Here is a 23454-nt window from a genome sequence, read left to right on the forward strand (position 1 = left end):
AGGACATCGATTTCAGAGCAACTTCTTGACATGCCTTAACCCTATCTACATTACGTAGAAAAGAAAAATCAACTCTGTCTGCTAACCTTCAAGATGCTACAGTATACTGTGGTGAAGTCCCGAGAGCCGCTCTGTGAGAGCACAAGGTCTATACTCAACCAAACCTGAAGATAGACATTGCTTTGCCTTGTCTTTTTTTTTTTTTTTTTTTTGTCAATGGAACTTTAGGAAATTTTCTTATACTCTTTTATGCTTGAGATTTTCCTCTTGTGAAGACTAGAAAGAACGGTGGAAGATTCTATTCAGGGTTGTTCCAAGAGTGAGGGAATGTGTGAGAATTGCTTAGTGTGTGGTGCACGTTACAATAGTACATGATTTGGTTCCCCCCCTCTGTCTGTCTGTCTGTCTGTCTGTCTGTCTGTCTGTCTGTCTGTCTGTCTCTTTCTCTGTATTTTAAGATAGGATCTCCCCATATAGCTCCAGCTGGCCTAGAACTCTCTATGCAGCACAAGCTGTCCTAGAACTTTCTATGTAGCACAAGCTGGCCTAAAACTCTTCATGTAGCACATGCTAGACTAGAACTCTTCATGTAGCATAGGTTGGCAGTGATGTCACTGTTTTCCCATCTCAGCTTCCTGAATTCTGGGATTAGAGGTATGTACCTCCATACCAGACCTGACTTTTTTATAATTCTTTCAAGGACTAGTATGTTCCTTGAGAGTGGTCAACTAGTGGTCTTCTATGTTCAGAGTCATGTGGCTGTTAAAGGTCTCTGCAGCCCTTGGCATGAACGGCATCAGGAGGCCATGGCTTCTGTTTATCATCTCCTAAGCCCTGCTATCCATGTGTGCTCCACTCTGGCATTGCTTCCCCGCTGTCTTCGTTTGCATAGTCAGGGAGAGCGAATCCTGGGCTAAACCAAGAGCACTAACTTTCCCCGCTCTACAGTCAGAGCATCCCGCTTTACCACGCCCATGGCAAACACAAATCCCGTTGACACTAAGAACCAGTCAGGCCTGTAGCTGCTTGAGACCATCAGCAACAACTGAAACCTGCCAGAGGAAGCCCAGGTCAGGAAGAGCTTTCTACTACCTGAGCCTCTCCTCCTGGTCAGGGCAACAGCCTTCCACAAATGTCCCTGACTCTGATCTGCTATGTTCTATCTAAGGAGACGCTGGGTGTTGAAACGTGCTCGGAGCAGACTTCCTGTCAGGGACGCCTTCTTCACTACCGCTATCACTGGGTACACACCAACTTGAAGAACAAGCCAAACTGAAGATTTAAATGGAGATGGGGCTACGGGACTTACAGGGTGCATGGCCCCCAGCAGGCTCTTTCAATCCTGTGGGTTTCAAGTTCATGCCTACAGAGCAATTGCAATGGTTTCACACACAGGCTCTGTGATGTTCTTAGAGATCTGAGTGAATAACGCCAGCAGGGGTTGGACACGCATCTCGCTGGGCAAGCACATACTTAACATGAACTAGGCTCACCGACACCCTCCTCCCCGGCCCATAACATAAATAAAAATTTAAAACGCATTTGTTAATAGCCAATGAACTCATCTTCCAAACACCCATGTCAGCATTACCTAAATCATCGTTAAGAAGGATCTCCCGCCAAGCTCCCTCACTCGCTTACTTGCCCACCCGCCAGCCTGCTAGCCCGCCCGCTTGTCTCCTCCTGTTTCCATCAGTCTGATCATGTACGGCTGCGAAGCTAGCATAGACTCTCCTACTTCCTGTCTACAGGGTCTTAGACTGCTCCCCCCCCACACACACACAAAGAGGGCTCAGGCACTAGAATCAGGGAGCTGCCACTCACAATCGTTTCTTTGGCTTACTTGGTTGTGACAGAAAACCTGCTAATATCAGTGAGTATTTCTATAGCACGTATCCTGTACCATGAGCTGTCTTACTTGACATCAAAACTCACCTAACCTCATGGCAGCCCAGTGAGTAGACCCACTAACAGCCCAGTTTTACAGATGAGAAAGGTAAGACGCAGCTAGGTTGGAAGCCACACATGACACCTGGTGATGGCAAGACCAGATCATCGGGATCCAGTTTCAACTCTGAGATTTGAAATCATCCCAGGCTCTTTCTCCTTCTGAGCAAAATGGCTTGTGAGCGCCATTAACAATATAATCGTCTGTATATGAGAAGTGTTTCTTGGGTGACAAGCATCTGTCTCAGCAGAACAGCAATGAATGAATATAGTCATGAGATGACAGTCCTTGCCTCCTGACAGTTCTCAGTCAGACCTCAAAGCAGGTCATCAGCGGCATGTAACATGTATCGGTTATCACTTGGTGTGTAACAAATACTTCCAAATTTGGCAGGTGATAACGCTAAGCGTCTACAATCTCATAATTGCTCAGACAGACACGCTTGAAGCAGCTAAGCTGTCAGTTCTGGCTCACAGCCTTCCCTGAAACTGCAGCCACCCGATGGAGGAGTGCTGCGATCATTTGAAGGCTTGCCTGGGGTTGTGGGGGAGGGATCTTCCTTCGCAGTTGCTTCTTCCTAGCTGCCGACTAGAAATTTATTCCTTCACTCTCATGGCTTCCAGAGAGCTTGGCCAATTGACCTCACAGCATGCAGGCTGTATTTGTTTAGTACCGTAATTCAGGAAAGAAAGAACCCAAGGTAGAGGCCAGGGCTTCATATTTCAGACATGCTAGCCTTTTGGCCACATCCTTTCACACTGATCACCCTGGTATCGTGTGAAAGGAGCTGCACAGGGTGTGAATGCCAGAAAGGGGAGGCTGGGGAGTCCTGATATCACTTTGCCATATGACTATGTCTGAGGGACCTAGTGACAGTATCAGAATCTATGGATAACAATATCTCCAGTGTCTCTGGGAATTTAACCCTCAGTGACTAGCTCTATTCCAGTACTTTCTTGAGTGTGAACACAGACAGGGAAACACTTGGGTGTCACTAGAACTGGGTCCCCTATCGCTTTTAAGCACCATGGTTGTCACCACATTCCACTGCCCAGGCAACACAACGCTGCTGTGGCTGTTTTTCATTCACTGACGTCACCACTCCAGTTTCCTCATCCATAAAATGTTACATCCCGACTTCCTAAGTTATCCAGCAAGCATGGTGAACATCCAAGGGGACTGGAACTGGGTAACCTGTGCACCATGTGCACGGGCAGGGCAGGAAGCATGGTGGATTCTGAAGGCCGCCTCGCTTCTCTGTCCTCCATGGTCACGCCTGCTTTCCACCATGACACCGCCCTCTCCAGGGCAACATTGTTGCTTCTGCTTTGACAAACTTGACCAGCTGCTTTCTTTTTATTGCATCCAGAATTCCGAGAGCTGCAGGGGGAAGGCAGCTGAAAAGAACACAGGCCCCGAGCGAGCTGCACTTCAAAGCAGCCTTCCTTATTCTTCACACAAGGTCCGCAGGAACCTCCTCTGTTCCCGGGAGGGAACCAAATTCTCCTGGAGATTTTCCTCAGTGATATCACTATTTACAGAGCCCTGGCCCTGGTCATCATGTTTGTATCTGATTTGTACATGTCCACATGGCCCATAAACTTTATAAGGGGGTGAGAGAGCTTTTCCTTGTTCATAAATCGTGCCTTGCAGCCTCCCTCTAGGAGTGGGAAGGAGGTAAGACTGAGAACAAGAGTGCGTGTGGAGATGGAGGGGGAGGTGGTGGTCGGCAGCATGACACCCCCTCTCTAGCTTCTCCTTCAGTTCCTTCTCCTGGGGTACATTGGACAGCAGAAGGAGTACACGTGATGGCCTAAAAGCTACATGGACATGCAAAGGAAATGGTCAGAATCTCTTTCATGACTCCTTGTTAAATGAAGATAATAATACGGTCTACTCATGAGATTCCTATGATGATGATGAAGCAGAAAACATATAATATTGGGTATAGAAATTACCAGAACCAACCAAGCAACCAAGTTCAAGGAGAATGTTTTAACAAAGTAACCTGAGGCTCCTGGAGGTTATCCAAGCACAGCCTGCCTCAGTTTCCCAAGCATCCTCTGCTGGCCATCCAAGATGACCTTTGAGTTGTTCTCACTTATCTTCCCAAAACAGCATCAAATAATCATAAACTGAAAATAAGCCCTTCCGGCACAAGTTTTTGCATTTTTCAAAGCTGAGATCGAGTCCATGTCAGAGTTAGCATATTGCTGGGCACCACTCCGTGGATGGCTTTGTGAACATTTCTGAAAAAAATTTTGTGGAGGAAAATACTGTTTGCAAAGTGGATATTTTATACACACGTTCCCCTTCCCCTAGCCGCTTGCCACAGGAAATGTCTGCAGGCCCGTGGAGGTGGTTGGGAAGAATAATAGATCAATAACAAATCACCATTGGTCACATAGCTTCCCTTGGCAGCTTAACCAATTGGCTTTGGGAAAGTCATTATAGTCTGTGTCCACCCAGACAAGGCAGAGGAGAAAAGACTGGGAAGTGGTGTGAATTGCCTGCACTATCCAGACAGGAAAACCTGGATTAGAGGAGAAACGTGACTCTCAGATTATTCAGTTATCTAAAGGAGACTCTCATCTCTGAAACCCAACCCCTAACCACCTTCTCCCCCAAAACTGCCATGGGGGGACGAGGGTCTCGGGGTATAGCCAGAGTGATCTTTTTAGAATGCAGAGCTGAGTAGCCAGCTCCATTCATAACCCTCCAGTAACCATTCGCTGCTCTTAGGAAAGGCAGGATGTGGCCTGACCCCAAGCAGGCGCTGGCCTTGCGCCCTCAGACTCCAGGCCTGTCCTATCTGAGTTCCCTCTCGGCTGTACATGCTGTTCCCTCTGTGTGAGCCTTTGACTGGTTAACTCCCACCCACCCTTCAGATCTCACCCCAACACCACTTATTCCAGGAAGCTCTGGACACTCCCCCAGCCCACCTCAGGGATCTGATACTTCCCTGATGCTTCTCGTTTTTGTGCTGGATTCAATGAGGTTGGCCCTTACCCTGACCAGCATGAAGTGACTCACAGTACGTTTGTTTATATAACTGTTACATCTCCTGCCAGGAAGGTATGTCTTTGGAGAACAGGGCTTTTGTCTTCTCCACCCTTTCAACACCTCTAACCACAGTCAGAGTCAAGAAATCTCTGTTGCACAAACATTTGAGACCTAAGCCAGCAGAGTGTATCTATCTCCTCCATCTTGTGAGGCCTTCATCAACCAAATGGGGTCTGCGCTGGAATGTCAGCTCAAGTATCCAGAAAGTTCTCGGATTGCCTAGAGGAATGGGCTCCTGGCATTTTAACAACTGAAAGCATATTGAATTTTATTAGTCCAACCCTTTCGTTTTATAGATGAGGAAGCTAACGTGTAATCAAAAGTTAAAGCCACCCGACTGATTAACTACCTAGTTAGGGTTGAGATGTGGTCTTCAGATTCCCAGTGGTACACACTTCCCGTTGAGAGAGTAGGAGACAAGATGAACATACCCAGAGCGGTGACTGCCCTTGCTGCCACTTCCTCTCCTCGTCATTTTGTGGGTGCGAGTCCCTCCCGGAGAAGAGAAGACACCAGCCTTCAGCATGTCATCACTCTCGCCTATTCTGACAGCACTCAGAGCCCTTGCTTTGAACTCCGGGTTGCCATGGCAACAACTGCTCCTCGTGAGCATCAACATCGCTGCCTGCGATCGCCTGGGCTGAGGTGGATGGTTGCCAAGCAAATCATAGGAATTTTTTTTTAAGTCAAGAAGGCCGAAAGCCTCAGATCAAGTTCAAATTATTTGGAGGATGTGTGTGTCAAGGACACTTAGCATCAGTTTCGATGGGGAGGCAGATAAAAGCGTGATTTAAGACGTGGACGGGAGAGAACCGGGCCGCCCGCCTCTGAGCTCTGAGAGATCTTCCAGAGCCCCTTTGATGTGATGGAGACATGGAAGTTGCATAATTTTTGCCCCATCCAGACACAAAGGCTGCTCCAAGGAGCTTAAGCCCCCACCAAACATACCGAACCGAACGCTTCTTAAGCCTTCCTTTCTCCCCAGCTCCCCCCTCTCTTTCTTTGTTCTCAACATGCCAGGACCCAATGTGTAGGTTTTGTCTCAAGGAGGGGAGGACATTAGTGTCACAGGAGTAAATTTACAAGGCTGTTGGGCTTGGGTGTAACAGGAGCTGCGAGGTCTTGCATCTATTAAGAGAGGTGGTCAATAAAAAAAAAGTGTCATTTGAGTTTTGAAAAAAAAAAAATAAAAAAAAAAAAGAGAGGTGGTCAAGGCTATGCTTATACAGACTAGTCCCGGGCCAGCCTCCGGCAAGCTCTGATTACTTGGGACTGGAGAGATCCCATCTCAGAGAGAGAAACACATGCCTTACAAATTGGTCACATCCCATTTAGTGCCTATTAATTTACATCCGACCCTCAGGGCTGAACAGGCAGAATTTTTCATCCCTTTGCCGCACACACCCCCAGCCCCCACCCCTGCCGGCGATCTCCTGGTTTCCCTTTCTCTTAGGGGACACTCTCAGCCTGTTTCCACTTCTCTCAGGTTTCATTCCTCTTCTTAGCTGTTGCGCTCTCGGCAACTCCCAGATCCTTTGCATTGTAAAACCAGTGCTACACGGTACCCCGTACCCCTCACAGCCTGCTTTCCATCAGCTTTGCCTAAATCAAGTTGCCAGATCAGTCCCGTGTGTGTTAGCAGAGTAATAACTATCTTTAGCGGGACAAAAGAGTGCAGGAGAGCGTTGCCTTTTCTGCTTCAAAGGCTCCAGCGATGCCTTTAACCACAAAAATGAGGATGGAAGGGAATAATAGCCAAGAGTCCCAAGATGGCAATCTCCCTGCTGGAAATGTTCATGAATTACCTGTAATTTACCTCAAAATGGACCATATGTTGGACGGCATGATGCACTTTTCCTTTTTTCCCCCCTCTAAACAGACTTATTCCGAGCACTGTTTTCTCTTAACGTTGGACTAATGTGGGGAAAGGATGGGGGTCGGAAAAGGGGGGAGCTGGAAGCTTCACAAATTAAAGTAGACACATTACCATCCTGGCGCTTTATACAAGGAAAGAAATAAGCTTCGTTTCCCCCCTTAATATACCTTCAGCCCCAGAGGAGCAGGGTGAGAGGGTTGAAATATGTTGGGAACAGAGAGGGAGATGAACTACCGATTGAAGACCCCTCCATCCCCTTCGCGGGCAGGAGTGGCAATCAGAAGCCTCAAGGGCTGCTCCGCTCAGACAGAGGAAGGGCCGCCTTTGCAGCCCACAGGATTTCCCAACACGTTTGCCACATGCTCTCGCCCCCGTTTTCGCGAGGGTGCCTGGCGGTTACTGAAATGAAAACCTGTGAATGTTTCCAGGATGCTCGGCTTCTTAATCCCTTGCAAGCGGAACAGATACATAGGGAGACGTGTAAACAATAGCCAGCCCTCCTTTCCACCCGAAGCCATGCGGCCTTGTCACTAGCCACGCCACATCTGCGCTTTTTGAAGGGAAATGTCATAATATTGCTAATCAATAGGAAGAGTGACAGGCCCATTTGTCAAGAACAAGCCAGCACGGCAGCTGCTGTCCTCCCTGCATCTGTCTCTCGGGCTTTGCTAAGGGAAGTCCCCGGAACGGCCCGATCAGTGTCTAGACAGCTCTGTTCTGTGCTGGGGGATTGGGAGGGAGCTACTGGGCACAGGAAGTCACGCATCTTGAGGGTGTTCTGCACAAATGGGCCTGGACAGGACAGCAAGGCTAGAGAGGAAACCGTGGCATGCTTCAGTGGCCAGCCCCCCTGGCAAGAGGGAAGGATCTCCTGTCCCAGGAAGTCTATTGCCCTTTAATCTGGGGACTGTGCTGGCTTATGTGTTTCTTTGGAGCTGCAGATGTTTCTTGCTGCTCCGGTGGTCATAGGATCAGGGGGTCATCTCAGTAAAGGAGTAGAGCGAGGGCTGGCCTTCAGTCTCAAACTTATTGACAATTTTCATCTTTCTCAGGCGGACAGTATAACTACAGGGTAGAAAATAGTGGTGTGGCAATATGAACCCTATGCCCCGGCCCTCGCCAGCTCCCCTGAGCTGTAGCAACGTGACCCAATGGGGCTCCAGACTGCAACCAAATCACTCATGCAAGGATCTTGGGTGTGTGCTGAGGTGACAAGGACTGAAGTGCCCTCTCCTGCTTCACCAAAAAAATTTCTAAATGGGGAAATTAATCTTAATCAAGTCTTGTATCTTCAGTTTTGGTTGAGTCCAGGGTACTGTTAGAGATTTTCATGTTGTATGGGAGCAGGGTCCCCCAAGGCTAGTGGTCCTCTTTGATTGGTGAAAGTGAATAAAAGATCAGATTACCATGGAGACCGTCAAGACATCTTGAGGTCTTTTCTTGTGTGCAGACTGTGATCTGTTCTGCATTACCCCATTTTGTATATGTCGTGGGGTCTTTTTGTTTGTTTATTTTGTTTTGTTTTGTTTGACTGTCCTTTGTCTTGAGAGACTGACTCCGTTTTGAGTGTAAATGCGGGATTATCTGAGTCTGCACCTTGGTACACACATGTATAGCATCATAGAGCATAACTCACAAGGCACAGACTGACAGAAACAGTGTTTCCTAAAAGTACAAAGGGCACCACCTTATAAATTTGTCCCATAGCAAGTTGGGGCTGTGGGAGCACATGGGCACATTAAAACTAGGCCAGAAAAACCAGGTCCAAGAACTTGCCCAACACTCTAGAGCGAGAAGACTGTCATCTGGAGCCCATAAAGAGGAGGACACCTAACCCTGTAATGGTAGTGGAACCATATCCCTGTCATGTGACCACCCACTATGTGTATCAAGGGACCAACAGGCAGAACACTGCCATCTGTCCCCAGGGCTTCAGGTGAGCTTGGTCCTTGCCAGTGATGTGGGCCCCTTGAGCTGCTGTCCATTCATGTTCTTGTCCAGATCCAGTTTTTCTTTTGCCTCCATCTTTCCTCACTGAGCTTCTTTAGCTCAACTGGAAGCCTAGGCTGGGCTCTATAGCAACAAGTTCTCCAGCAGACAGAAGATTGTTATCACACACACCTCCCCATGCCTTTCCCATGGAGAGAGACTCCGCATCTCCATCACTTTTTACTTATTTTTTTATGTATGGGTGGGAGGTTTGCTTACATATACCATGTGCATGTCTGGTGCTCACTGATGCCAAAAAAAATGGGCGTCACATCCTCTAGTTACCTTTATGAGCCATGATATGGGTGCTGGGGATTGAACCCAGGTCCTCCCAAAGAGCAGTACATATCTTAACTGCCAAGTCATCTCCCTAGCCCCTCTGTCACCCTCTTGCTTGTGCCCCTTAGTTAAGACTCTTCAAATCATAGTGTAACGGCCCGTTCAGCTGCTATGGTCCGCGGGTCAGGGCCTAGCAAGAGAGAGTGGGGACGGAGACCCGGAGAAACGAGACGAGACAGAGTCTGGTCTATTCTCTTCTCAAGTCTCACCTCAAATCTCACCTCAAGTTTCACCTCAAGTCTCACTTCAAGTCTTGCCTCAAGTCTCGCCTTTATTGAAAGGAAATCATGGGTATATATAAGCACAAACAGGGGACGCAGCTGAAGACACTTTACCACGTGCACCCTGCAGCTGGGGGCACTAAACAACAAAACAAGATATGTGAGAAAAGCAAGATAATTATCAGAGTGTGCTCAGCTGTTGTGGGCTGTTGAAAACAAGTCTCTTGTCAGGGTATATGGCTCGAGATGGCTGCAAAGATGATAGCCGCTTTTGGCTCAGAGTCGGCTCCCAACATCATCATGAATTCTTCTGAGGTCTCTCTAACTCTCTGTAAGCATTCTGTCACACAGACAGACAGACATCCAACACACACACACACACACACACACACACACACACACACACACTATAAGACATCTGGTGTAAGAACTAATATTTAGCCAAGATAAAACAAACCCTTGCTTACCTTAGCTGACCATCAAAGAAATCAGAATTACTTAGCAAATTGCTGCTAAAGAAACCACTACACTTTGTTATATGTATTGTTATTTACTAAAGTCTGGCACCGAGGAAAGGCACGGATGTGTTAATTTCATGTTTCTGATGCTGCAAACTCACAGCATCTTGTCTACTATTGCTTCTTCTACTCTCTTATTCTTGTCCTTAGAAGGAGGTGATGCTGGAGAAAGTAGATCTTTTCCTTAAGGCCCTCCTACTTCCTGGCATCAGAAAGGCAGCAGTCTCCAACTTAAAGAAGAACGTACTTTTGGCATTCCATCATAAGCTATGTACGCTTCAGAAAAACACGAGGCAGGCATACATCGCTAAACAACACTCAGCCCACAGCCCTGAAGTCTGGGGAGTCACTCAGGTCCAAGAACTATCTACAAAGAATTGCTTGGTTAGAGGAAGGTAATATGTTTCAACCCTATAATGCATTACCTTTTATAATAGAATAGGATAGTAATCCCTTAGGCACTGCATGGGGAGTTTGCAATTCCCTGAAGGCACAAATATACGGTTGTAAAACTAATACTGAAAAACACAATAAAGTGGCGGGCAAATGAATGAAGTTAGCTTCAAGGCAGCATCCGTAGCTCCATGGAATCCTGGTTGCTGAAAATACTTTTGGTGAATCTGTGGGCACCAGTCAGTGTCTTCTTAAGTATCCACAAGGACTTGTGCTGGGCAATGGGACTTGATTTTACACCTGTAAACTCATTCAAAACAAGCCTGGGAACAGAGTTGACTCTGAGATAAATTACTTGGTTTGCATCAGGAACAATAGGTAGTGGCTCAGGGGATGGGTTGAGACAACACTAGATGCATAGTCTGAGCTGGGTTAGGGTACATCCATCACAAAGAGAGAGTGTGACTTTCCCAGAGATGGAAAAGTCCTTAATCTGTTCAGTAAGTTATGGTGTTTGTTTATCCGTAGCCAAATCCTTCCTAAGGAGGTGCAATGAGGGGCAGAGCCCCTGTAGCACACATACACAAGTGTGACTCACTGAACCGCCTCTGACAGGTCTCATCTAATCCGGAGCATTCTGAGCAGCTGGATTTCCTCATCTGTAAAATGGGCTGTGGTATGGTACCAGACTAAACTAAGAGGGACGACACCAGAGTGGTGTCAAGTAGCCGAAGTCATTCCATTCACAGTTCACTTCTGCATTCCCTTCATATTTAGAAATAAAGGCTTGTATACAGCTGAAATTCATCACTACATAGTTATAGTATCAGCCTGACAGTGCTCTAAAGGCAGACTAGAAGGGTTTGACATTTTCTTCCCCTAGCTGTGGAAGTTAGCGGAGAAGGCTCCTATAGCTGTGGCTCTCCGTTCACAGCACTCTGGTTGTGTTTATCTGAAGCCATCTGTGTCCCCGCTCCTTCTCTGCCTAGGCAAAATCTCTGTCTGTCTCTTGCTTCCTAGTGAGAAAATTGCACAGTGGCCTTGCTTTGGATTTCTGAGTGAGAAGAGTTTTGAGAACTCTTCCCTGTGAGAAAAGAAACCCATCCAAGGCCAACTTATCTACAGAGGAGGACTTCTGAGACCAGGGGTTGCTGGCTGGTCAAAAGAAAAGCCCGCCAACTAAGCCAGAGAGGGCATCAAAGGACACTTCAGGTTTCTTTTCTGTGGTTTTTATTTTTCTTCTCTCTTTTTATTTTTTGTATTCAAATTAGAAAAACTCAAGATTTCATTTTCTTTTCATTCTAGAAATTAAACCAATCGGAGAGCATCTTACTGGCCGCCCAGTGTACAGGGACACTTGACACTGCTCTTGAGGAACTAGTACTGTTTATGAGGACATTGGGTTGAGGTCTACGTGGGCTAGGAATAACGGACATCCTGGCAACAGGTCACTTCCAGGAGATTGTCTCCCAGGCAAGTGCCTGAGCAGTAGACCCTCGTACCTAGTGGGATTCTGGCCCCACACAAGCTCCCCTAAAGTGTCAGAACTCTATAACTGGGAAGACATCAGGCATAAAACTCATCAGATTGGGAAATGAACTAACATTGCTAACTTTTCCCATTTATATAACTCTTACTACACACCATGTGGATGTTGTACCATCAAACACCAGATGGATGCAGACAAGGGTTGGCTTAGAGAATGATGTGTGGGCAATCTAATGTTCTGCATGCTTTCTAATTTGGTGAGAAAAGCCTTGGGGGTTGACATGGTATGGATTATGGGAACCAGGAACACTAGATTTTGAAATGGAAGTTTCTGGTTTCTTTGGAGACTCAATTGTGTCATGTGATATTATTCTGGAAACTGTCTTATGAGAGGATTTTTTTTTCTAATGCAGACACTTGGGAGGTTGGTTTTCTGAGAACAGACATGTTGTGTTTTTCTGAGTTTCCTGGAAAAGGGACATGTGGTATTTTGCTATAGCAGATGCTTGAGAGAACATGTATGTGATGTTGGGAAAGGGTATAAGCATAACCCAACAGAGTAGATGACACTGTGTGGTATTGGTTCACCTTGCCACTCTTTGCTGATCATTTTTTTGTCATGACTTCATAGACATGCACCAAAGAACTTCTGGTGGTGTTCCGGCAGTTTCTTGCCACTTCCATAGACTCTGGCAGATTGGCAGAGCTGCATAGTTTCTTCTGGATCAAATTGCTGTTGCTGATTTGTGAGTGGCATTTATGAATAGATCGAGCTATCACTGATTCCTGTGAACTGAACTGCTTATATACTGACAATGCAGATTGGATTCACTCCAAAGAACTATTTCTAAACAGGTCCACATCTTTCTTTGCCGTATTAACTTTTCCTTTCCACTACCTCTGGTGGGTGATGGGCTAGAAGGGAGTTTAAAGTATTTAAGTATCCTTATTAAAGTAGGTTTTGAAAAATATAAGCCTACAAGATTTGAATCTCAGGACACTGTAGAACATACTATTAGCCCAGTCTTTAGTTTTCCTATCTGAATTTTTTTTTAAATTTTGAATTACATGTACGTATACGTGTCTTTGTGTCAGTATAGGAATGTATCATGAGTATCAATGCCTGCAGAGGTCAGGAAAGGGCATCAGATCCTCTGGAGCTGGAGTTACAGATGGTTGTGACCTACTTCACATGGGTGCTGGGAACTGAACTTGAGTCCTTTGCAAGAACACTACATATTCTTAATTGCTGAGCAACCTCTCCAGTCCTTGTCCTATGTTTAATATTAGAAAAAGCATCTCTATTTATACCCACATCCATGAGGAATCCAGAACACTGTGCTGTGAAGTATCAAGGCCATATTAGTGGGTATTCTGCAACTGGAAAGAGAAACTGTCACATTTGTAGAGTTCATCACTCAAAATTCTTTAGAAAACCAAGTTAAAAGGAAGTGAGTGGGTTTGAACCTGTGAAGCTATCAAGTCAGGAGATTTTACAGGGAAATACTTAAGGAACCTCACAAAAGAAAGGGTTCTGTACTTTATTTTTCAGTGGAAATATGCCTAATCTCATCTTCTAATGAATCAAATTGAATTGGAGGAAAAGGAAGCTGAGGCCAGAGAAGAAGATACACAGAGTTGGTCTCAGGTGGGCTCTGCCATTCTCAATGAGAGAACCCAGGACTTGGGAGTATTAAATTGACTTTATATTTGTATCCACAAATGCTCCACCTCGCAAAAAATTAGTGACCACAACATCACTTAGAAGGCTAGAATGCTTGTTAAAAGGACATCCACTGTCTTTCAATTCCTGTTTGCTCTATGCCAAGCAATATCCCAGCAGTTAGATCTCATGGATATTCAGAGAACATTGTCTGCCACCTCAGGGAAAATGCCCATCACCATGTTCATAATAGCCCACTTGGGCACTATATTTCCTGCAAAGTAAAGAATTATCAGAAGCTTTTTCCCTCCCTTAGGAGATGAGAATGGTTCCCTTGGTTCTGATTTCTAAACTTTCCTCCATTGGTTAGAGACATTGTTGACTACAACATCCGACCTTTCTTGTCTTTTCTCATCCCCGCGGATCTTCAACAGGTTCTTCCAAAGCCTGACCTCACATTGTGCTAATTAAGCCAGACTTCTGGGGTTGGAACCATGCATCAGGATTTCATGTAGAGCCCTGGGTGGTGCCAATTTGCAGCAAGGTTTGGGCACCTTGGAGTGGATTCTGCACACTTTAAAGAATGCTGGTAAAAGTATCTAACATAGATTGATATCTACCCAGTGGTAACCCCCTTTTCCAGTAGTAAGAAAATGTGTCCAGTATGGTGATAATGGCAGCAGTAAGGGTGAGTCCTTGATATTTAGGGTAATTCCTACTGTAGTCTCATGTCTATGGTTATTCTAGCCTTAATTGTTCTCCTATGAGATGAATATGAGCACATTATCAGTATCTTTTACATCTTACAAACAAAGAAATGGAGCTGAAAAGTGTTAGTGACCTTCTCAAGCAAAACCTGGCCTAGAGTTGGGTTGTCTGCTTCCATGTCTATAGTCCTTCCTGCTATTCTACACTGAGCACATTCTAGACACTTCCTGTAGGTGGGGGAAACCATGACCATTTGTGGGCCATATTGAAAGTGCACAGTAGGTAAAAACACCCAATCAGTTAAGGTTGTACACAGAGACATGTACAGGTCTACTTCACTGTCACCATTTTAATGACGCAGCTAGAATGAGAAGTGGCAGGTCTCACCTCCTTCCTGAACCTAGCCATGTACCAGACATCTTTGTGTTCCAAAGGTAGAACAGGCCAGATAAACTGAATACATCACAGAACACAGAACATGGAACATGAAGCATGGAACCCAGAACATGGAACATGAAACACAGAACACAGAACATGAAACATAGAACATGGAACACAGAATATAGAACACAGAAAAGACCTGTTGGGGTTTGACTTTACATCATTTACATGCCATGAGTGGAGATAGAAGTTGAGTCCAACATGACTGACTGCCAAGAGTTAGTGGCTAACATTAACTGTCCCAGCCTCTGGGTATATCAGTCAGTAAGTTTCTTTTTCCTTTGGGAAAGGGAAACTAAGGGTTGGTTTCTGTGGCATGTGTTCTCTATGACAATGGCGTGATGATGATGATAATGATGATGATGACGACGAGATAGGATTCTTCTCACAACATGCAGAATGTGAAGACAAGTTACATAGATGACATTAGAAGGAGGTTGGTGAAGAGAGCTATGGTTACGGCAGACTTCATGGAAGGTTGATTGGATTCTTTTCTGATCTTAGAGAGGGTAGTAGTTCTTAGCATCTTGGGGATTAACTTAAATAAATCTGAAAGAGCTAACAGATGGCTGAGTAAGCAAGCACAGGTGAAATCCCTTGGAGGGGACAGTGAGGGTAGCAAGAGAGCCCAAGTCTCTGTAAGAAGTGCCTTGTCTTGCTGACCCAAGTTGCCTAAATACACCTTTTAAAGAGATGGTATGTCTTTTTCTTTAAACCATGTTAGTTAGAATGAATTTCTCAACTCCAAGGAAAAGAAATAATCTTATCACCATATACAAGGACACTGATATAGACAGCAAATCCTATCCCTGATGGTCTCTCAGTGTGAGCTCAAGCATGTTGCCCATCCTCCTCAATAACACAACCTTTTCTGATGGCGCATATTTCAAAGGGCTGTCATGAGATACTGCGTGCACACGAGTGGTCTAGTTTTCAGTGTCTCACATGCACTTTAGCAAACGTGACTGCTGTGCTATCTTCTGTTATTTCTAGGACTCTGATCCATGCTGCTACAGTGATGCCCCCTGCTGGTGTATCAGGAATAAAACTGTCCAATGACCAAGAAGCTCATCTTGCTATATTTGTCTTCTTAGGATCTTGGATGTTTTCCCCTTTGACTTTCAGGGAATCTGTCACTTTGGAGGAGAGGACTTTCTTTCCCCTTCTGTTAACATTCCATCCATCTTTCAAGTTTCACTGCAGATTCCATTTGGGGAAATTAGGCAACGCTTTATGGAGGAACTGGCATTCATCTCTCTCTCCACTCCCACAGGCATTCACAATTTTATTATGGCATTTATCATATTCTATCTGTACTGTAGTTGTATGCCATCTGTCTCTTTCAGCACACAGTAACTTTCCTGAGGGGAGGATGTCTAGTCTATTCACCGTGAAATCTCTAACTCCTCATAGCATTGACTGGACACACCATAGATGGTCAAGAAATAGTTGTTCAAATGGATTAAGATAGTTTTAAAACCCAAGCTATGACCTCCCCCTTCCAGTTTGTCCACTATTTTTCCCAACTGGCAAGGGTCAGTTTGGAGATTAGTAGGAAGCAAACTCAAGCTTCAGGAACCAAGGATGATGTGACTTCCACTCCTACATCATTGCTGTTAGCTCCTTAACAGGTAACTGCAATCCAGAACAACACAATATTGGGACAGCTACAGTTGACTGTTGAGTGACACAGGCCTCAGCCCTGCCATTGTACTGCCATGTATGCATTGAGACTCAGTTTCCCCATGAATAAAATGAAGGCGACTGGATTGTTTTTACCTACATCTTTCCTGGAATTCTTATATTCTTCATTTAGATATAAAGAAGAATTTTGTTATCGTTCTTCACACCCTTCCCCAGTAAAATAATAAGTGGAATAGGTTCGTGTTTTTAATCACTACTCTAGGACTGAGAACAGTGTCTGGATCAGTAGTTGCTCAATAAATATTTATTCCTTTCTATGAATAACAAATAAGTATATCAAGACATAATTCAGAAATGCTGAACTGCCATGCTGAAGAACAGTTGAAGTCCTGGCCTCCAGACTTTCTCATTACTGTGGTTTACTCTACGGGAAGATGCACCGAGAAGACAAATGCAAAATGGGATCTGGTCTCTGTTTGGTGTTTATCTGTCTTGTGGTATGAAAGATAAAATACAAGTTCCAGTCCACACATACTAGTATAATTAACATTTTTTAGTTGTGGCATTTGTTACGTGGAAGTAGCCTATGTGGAATAAGACATCCTGACATGGAAATATCCTATGCAGTACTAGTGTCACTGCACGAGATGTACCAATACAAGCCTCAGTTTTGAGTAGCCCTCTGTTGAGCATCACTGACTTGCTATATTGACATGTGAGTGGGGAGCTCTACATGCCCTCTCTTTGCTACCACATGGACTCGTGAGCTACATGTGAAACAGCCTTGGTTTCAACTCTGGTCCTTCCTCATGGAATGACAAGGCAGGTGAAGATTGCAGTCCTGTAGGGCGGGTTAGTCTTTTCTTCAATACAAGCGTGGAAGGACCACAGAAAACAGTTTGTTCTCCTACTTCCGTATTCTAGAGAGACCATGGTAAACTTATACAGAAGGGGCCAGGGCATTTATAGTCTTGCCATCAATCTTGGTTTAGTGTTGACTTTGAAATCTGAGCAACATCTGGCCTTTTTAGATCCAGTGTGACCAACTAATATTTTTTTCTGATAGAATTCAGTCATAGTTAGCTTGGATCTGTGATGTTAGTGGCTAACGGTCCTTCTCAGGACTATTATATCTTATATATGGAGGAAGCTTTGCTGATGTAAAAATGTTAGAGGAGTCCATGGAAGAGATCTCTAGTGTCCCTGTGATGGCTGGGAAATTATCCTTTTTTTTAAATTAGGTATTTTATTTGGTGTGTAAAATCTCTCTTCCCATAGACATAGAACACAAATTCCCTTGCATCTGCTCTCTCAGTCACAACTACTCCTCAGTCACAACTATAATACTTTGATCTCTTTTTCATGAGCTCAGAATCTGAGAAGACAAGGAAGGTCTTCAATTCTCATTAGCAAGTATGAACCCTGGCTCTTCAGAGAGGGCACCCTCAATATTTGATAACTATGAAGTTTTATAGTAACAGATGCTAAAGAATTCTCATACATTTGTTTGTATTTTGTCAACTTGACAGAAGCTAAGGTCATCTGATAAAAAGAAACCTCAACTGAGAAAATGCCCCCATGATAGGCCTGTTGGCAGGTCCCTGGTGGGACATTTTCTTCATTGATGATTGATGTAGAAGGGTCTGGTTCTCTGTGGATAGCATCATCTCTGGGCAGTAGTGCCAGGGTGTATAAGAAAGCACCCTGGAGAGATGGCTCGGTAGTAAGAGGATTGGTTGTTCTTCCAGAGGTCCTAAGTTCAATTCCCAGCACCTACATGGTGGCTCATGACCATCTATAAAGGATCTGATGCCCTCTTCTGACATGCAAGTGTACATGCAGCAGAGAATTCATAAATAAATAAATAAATAAATAAATAAATAAATAAATAAATGTTTTAAAAGATAGTATACTTGTATACATAAAAATAAACAAACCTCTTAGAAAAAGAAACCAGGCTGAGCAAGCAATGAAGAACAAGCCACTAAGTAGCATTTCTCCATTGCCTCTACTTTGGTTCTTGCCTCCAAGTTTTTTCCTTGAGTTCCTGCCCTGATTTCCCTAAAGGACAGAATACACCTGTGAACTGAAAGAAAGATTTTCTTCTCTAAGTTGTTTTTGGTCATGATGCTTATTATAGCTGTAGTAATCTAACGAGCAAGACCTAATGAGCATGTCTTGCCGTTTTGTTGGTCTGTGGTACAGGTTCTGTCCTATGCTTAACAAGTGAGAGAGTATAAACTGGTACTGTGGCAATGCTCAATGAGTTGTACAGGGCCTTTGCACATCGATCATTCTGCTCCACCCCTGGGGATTACCTTCAAATACATAGTACCAAATGGCTTGCTAACAACTTCACTGTTTTAGCAAACACAGGGAAGTAAAAAGGACAGCTTCTTGAGTTTGTTCTTTTTCTTTAAGGGAATAACATGTTGAACGGAATACAGTTGAAATTTATTCATATATACCAATACCAGTGTAGCCTCAAGGGAATCTTGAAATGTAGCTTTTATTCTGGGATATTGTATGCCCAGGATAAAATTAAAGTACTATGGCAGAACTAGAATAAATATTGAAATGAGTGTAGCTGTCTATGATAGCATTTTGGATCAAACCTTGACTGCCTTACCCACATAGAAAGTCCCCTTCTCTTTCCAGAATCAATGGAATGCTCACCCTCATATTCCGTGCATACTCAGGAGACATTTCTCTGGACCTTCCTTTGCCTATCTTTTAGTGTTGGCTCCCTAAGTACTTTTAAATTCTCTTCTCTTTTTTAATGGATTTCTCTTAGGCTCATCAGCTTTTATGATTTTTTTCTCTCTGTAATCTGGAGGTTCACTTATGACTCTTTTGCCTTACTGAATTCCTCTCACTTAAGATTCTTTGTAGAAGATCCAGGTTTCTCAGCGGGGAGAGGATTGGGTTGAAGTAAGCAAGGAGCTTTGGGAGCATCGTTAAGGACATATTTAGCATCACCCAAGTGGCTCATTCCACAACTGCTCTCCCAATCTCAAGCCTCATCGGCTGTCATCTCAAGCTCCTGAAAAATTCTCTCCTACCTCATTCTCGTTTTCAGACATTGCCTCATACAGCTCATCTCTGTGCTGCTCCCAGCACGTTCTTGTTAAAACTTAGATTTGATCTCATCTCTCACGAACTTTAAAAGAAAACAAGAAGATCCTACTTAAGTGTGTATGACAGTGACTTACAGCATCAAGCTCAGAGCCTTTGCCTTGGCAGAGGGGGCTGTTCCTCATGTCCTTTCCTTTCAAATCACCCACATTGTCTCCTCAATCGGTTTCCATACACTCCTAGGTCATTTTCAGAAGTTCTTATTGCTTCTCTTTTCTAGAATGCCAGTCTCCTTGTGCTTTATCTTGAAGACTCCTATACACCCTTTAAGGCCTCCTCAAATGTCACCTCCACTGTGAAGCCTCTTCTGATTTATACCCAGGAGAATTACTGTTCTCCTTTAATCTTTATCCTATTTTGGTTCTGCTCTTTTGTTTGCATATGCCTCCTCCAGGAGACTTTGAATGTCAGCCAGAGAAAGGAGAGATTGTCATACTTAACTCTATGTATGCACCCTGTTCCTAGCACGGTACCCTGTAGAGATGATCACATGGACAAATAATGTCTAATCAACTGCTGGGGGGAATGCATGAAATTAGTTCCAGGAGGTCTGCAGGATTGGGGCTCTGTGTCAGAAGCTCACCAGCCACCACACTGTGGCAACCCTGGTGTGAACATAATCTAGAAATTTTAGGTAGAGGAGAGCCTTAACTGGCTTGTAGTCCAAGGCTTCCCTGCCGACCAGCTTCAGTATGTTGCTTTTGTTTGTGTTAGAATGTCCTACTGTGATTACACAGACGCTAAAGTCTTCTCCAAGTCACAAGGATCCTTACCAAATAGTACAAACCATTCAACAGGGACCACATTGAAGAGGGCAGTAAATTAAAAGCCAACTTCCAGTACGAAGAAAAAAGAACTCCTGGGAAAGTTTTCCAAACATGAATTGTTGGTCCGCCTGCTGTGCACCAAGGAATCAGATATCTGAAGGTGATGGACGAGAAGATTCATGCATGACCTTAGTGAGACCGCTGTGTTGAGCTTTCCCTCAGCCACATGCCCATGTGGTAAGCAACAGGAGCCGTTAATCCGTCTTCACGCCTCTTTCTTGCCCAGGAGGAAAACTACTTTGCCTAGCAAAAGAGTAGGCTCAGCAAAGGGAAACAAGTTGGATTACATTTCTCCAGGGAGTTGGCTTTTCACAGGGAGAAGACAGCCATAACTCACCATGACTCCTAAGTGTAATCGTAAGATTCCTCAGGTTGACACCTTAGTCACAGATGCAGTGTGACGAAATGCACAGTGCTGTCAAGAGGCTCGGATTATCCGTGCACGTCAGCCATGAATTTTTTTTTTTTTTTACTTTTCTTCTTGCACTTTAGGAAAGTGAGCTAGATTTTCTAGTCCTCAGACAATCAGACTTTGCCCAGGAGGGTTCAGGAAGAACACTACAGGCATAGCTGATGGTCCTGGGCAATCCTCAGAGGCTGGGAAGCCTTCAACTGTCAGCTCCTAGTGGTCAGTCAGTACTGTAGCTGGAGGTGTGGGTACCAGTATAGGAATATAGGCTGATCGCCAAGAGCATATACTAAAGTACCACCATATTTCAGCATCCTAGAGAAGAAAAACAATTACATATGACACAAAACAATAAGTGATTTGTCCACTGTAAAGCAGAATTCATGGTTCTGTGTCTTGTGACGACATAAAAGACACAAACAAGATACTGAAGGCAAAGACTAGCTAAAGCCACACCTGATGGTGGATCTGTTAAGCCCCTTATGTGATCAGATAACACTGAATGCCTCCAAGACCCAGAACACTGGATAGAACCCAAGGCTTCCTATGAAGCTCGCTCAGCGCTAGGTTATTTCTTATGCTTTGAGATTCCTTCCTGCAATGATTCCATCACCTCTGCCCATGACCCGAAACCTGAAAAACAGGCGACACTGGACTGAGAGTCTGGACACATAAGCATTATTTTTGAATAATTGGTTAATTTAGAGAACTTCAAAAGACATTCTCTCTCTCTCTCTCTCTCTCTCTCTCTCTCTCATAAATATATATATATATTAGATATATATCCCCAATATCCAAGAGAAGGATTAAAGGACAAACTTCTACCACTGTCTCATGAATTTGAACAAATATACATTAAAAACTGGACTGTCAGACTTGCCGTGTGTGTGTGTGTGTGTGTGTGTGTGTGTCTGTTAGAGGCTAAGGTGCTTGATGTGAAAGTTCGGGGACCAGACTCTAGATCTTCAGAATCCACATAAATGGAGACGCACATGGTAGGCCCCCATAATTCTAGCTCTCAGAAAGTGGATACAGAGCTCTCTGGAGCAAGCTGGCTACTCACCTAATCATATTTGGGTTTATCCAAGAGATGTCCTCCATAAATAAAATGGAGAGCGACTGAGGAAGACTTGCAGTTTCAGCTTTAGGCTCTTCAGGTGTATGTGTACATGCATACACACACACATACATGTGAACACACACACATCCTTACACATATGCACCCCAACACATCCCAACACACATGTACATACCACACATACATATATACAAGAAAGGAACTGAATAGCCATCTTATTTTTGGACTCATTTGATCATTGAATATTTATTTAAAGATTGGAATTATGTACAGAAACTATTTATTTAAGGAAGGTAGTTGGTCCAAATAACATCAATACACATCAGAGACACCGTAAGCAACAACCTGATAGTGTTCTCTCATCTCCACTTTCTTTCTGTTATTCTTTGTTGAATATAGTGTGTTTTCCTAGTCCGTGAGTATTTTATGTTATCCATGTAATAGAGTAGAAAGTACCCCACAGGCTTGTCCTGAGTACTGTAATAAACTGGCTGGTGATGTCCTAAGTTTTGGAACCTTTTCCAAGGGTCCAAACATTTTCTAAGTTTTGTGAACCGGAAATAGAGTTTCTTTTTCCTCTACAACTAGAAAACTTTCTCTCAAGCCTCCATTCCTGCTGCTGATAGAGGAGGAGGCATGGTAAAGGGACAGACCAGCGTAATCTCTGCTAGTATAAGGCCATTTTCAGCCAAGGTCCTGTCAGGATGAGCAGACACTGCCCCTGGCTGTCTGCTCCTCTCTCAGTCCTCTGTCTCCAACCTCTCAGAGTCTTCAGCCTAGATGGCATGATTCTGCTTTGGAAAAATGGGAGGGCATCTTTATAAATGAGGCAACCTCTGAACTCCAGAGGAAATCCAATTACATTTTTCTTGTCTATTCAGCCGATTTATTTGAAAAGTTCCTTAAGAGAGAGGGAGGAGGAAGTGCAAAGCCTCATGATTTAGTTAGTGTGGCTTTTCTGTGACCCAGTTCTCTTACAGGTTGGATGATTTTCTTTGGCAAATTGAATAATTTTCACAAGTCAATTACGTACATTCCCTTAGCCTGTTTGAGAGTAATGAAGTAGCTTAATAGAATAAAACAATAATCCCCAAGAAGATGATGCTGGCCATTAGTAAGTGTAACAATAGGAATTAATTATGACAGTGGAAGGGATAATTGATGACTCAGAGAACGGATGCTTAAGTTCTCTGTCATGACTTCAGAGATGTTTGAAGAGCATCAAGGCTTTCTCTGGGTTTTGGAGCAGGGTTATTAATAACATTCTTCCTTAACTCCTTCTATTCGGTTAGTCCTTTATAAGATCCCTGTCATGCTTGGAGTCTTGTTTTCATTTCACTGACACAAGGTCCCAGCCCTTGTGCTTAGCAATTCAGAGACGTGACAGGGGTGGCTCTGCTACCAATGAGGACACTGGTGTAGTTGGAGTTGGGAACTCGGGCTCAGTCTCCTCTTGCAGGGACATAGCAGATCCAGAACTTGGATTCCATCTGCTTCTGGATTATTGCTTTAACCTCTGGCCCCATTCTGTCTTCCTCTCGCTGGACTCTAAATTCTCTATAAAGGGGAACGCTCGGTTCCCTTGTCCTGAAGAATAAGATACTGTCTGAAACCAAAGTTTAGACATCTGCAACAACTGTGGAGCTAATGAGTCAGCCCAGGGATGGAACACAAGCCCCTGTCCTGTATCCCCAGCTCAGTGCGTTTTCTATTA

The sequence above is a fragment of the Grammomys surdaster genome, unplaced genomic scaffold (assembly GCF_004785775.1).
Source record: "Grammomys surdaster isolate TR1022 unplaced genomic scaffold, NIH_TR_1.0 125861, whole genome shotgun sequence".
Lineage (NCBI taxonomy): Eukaryota > Metazoa > Chordata > Mammalia > Rodentia > Muridae > Grammomys > Grammomys surdaster.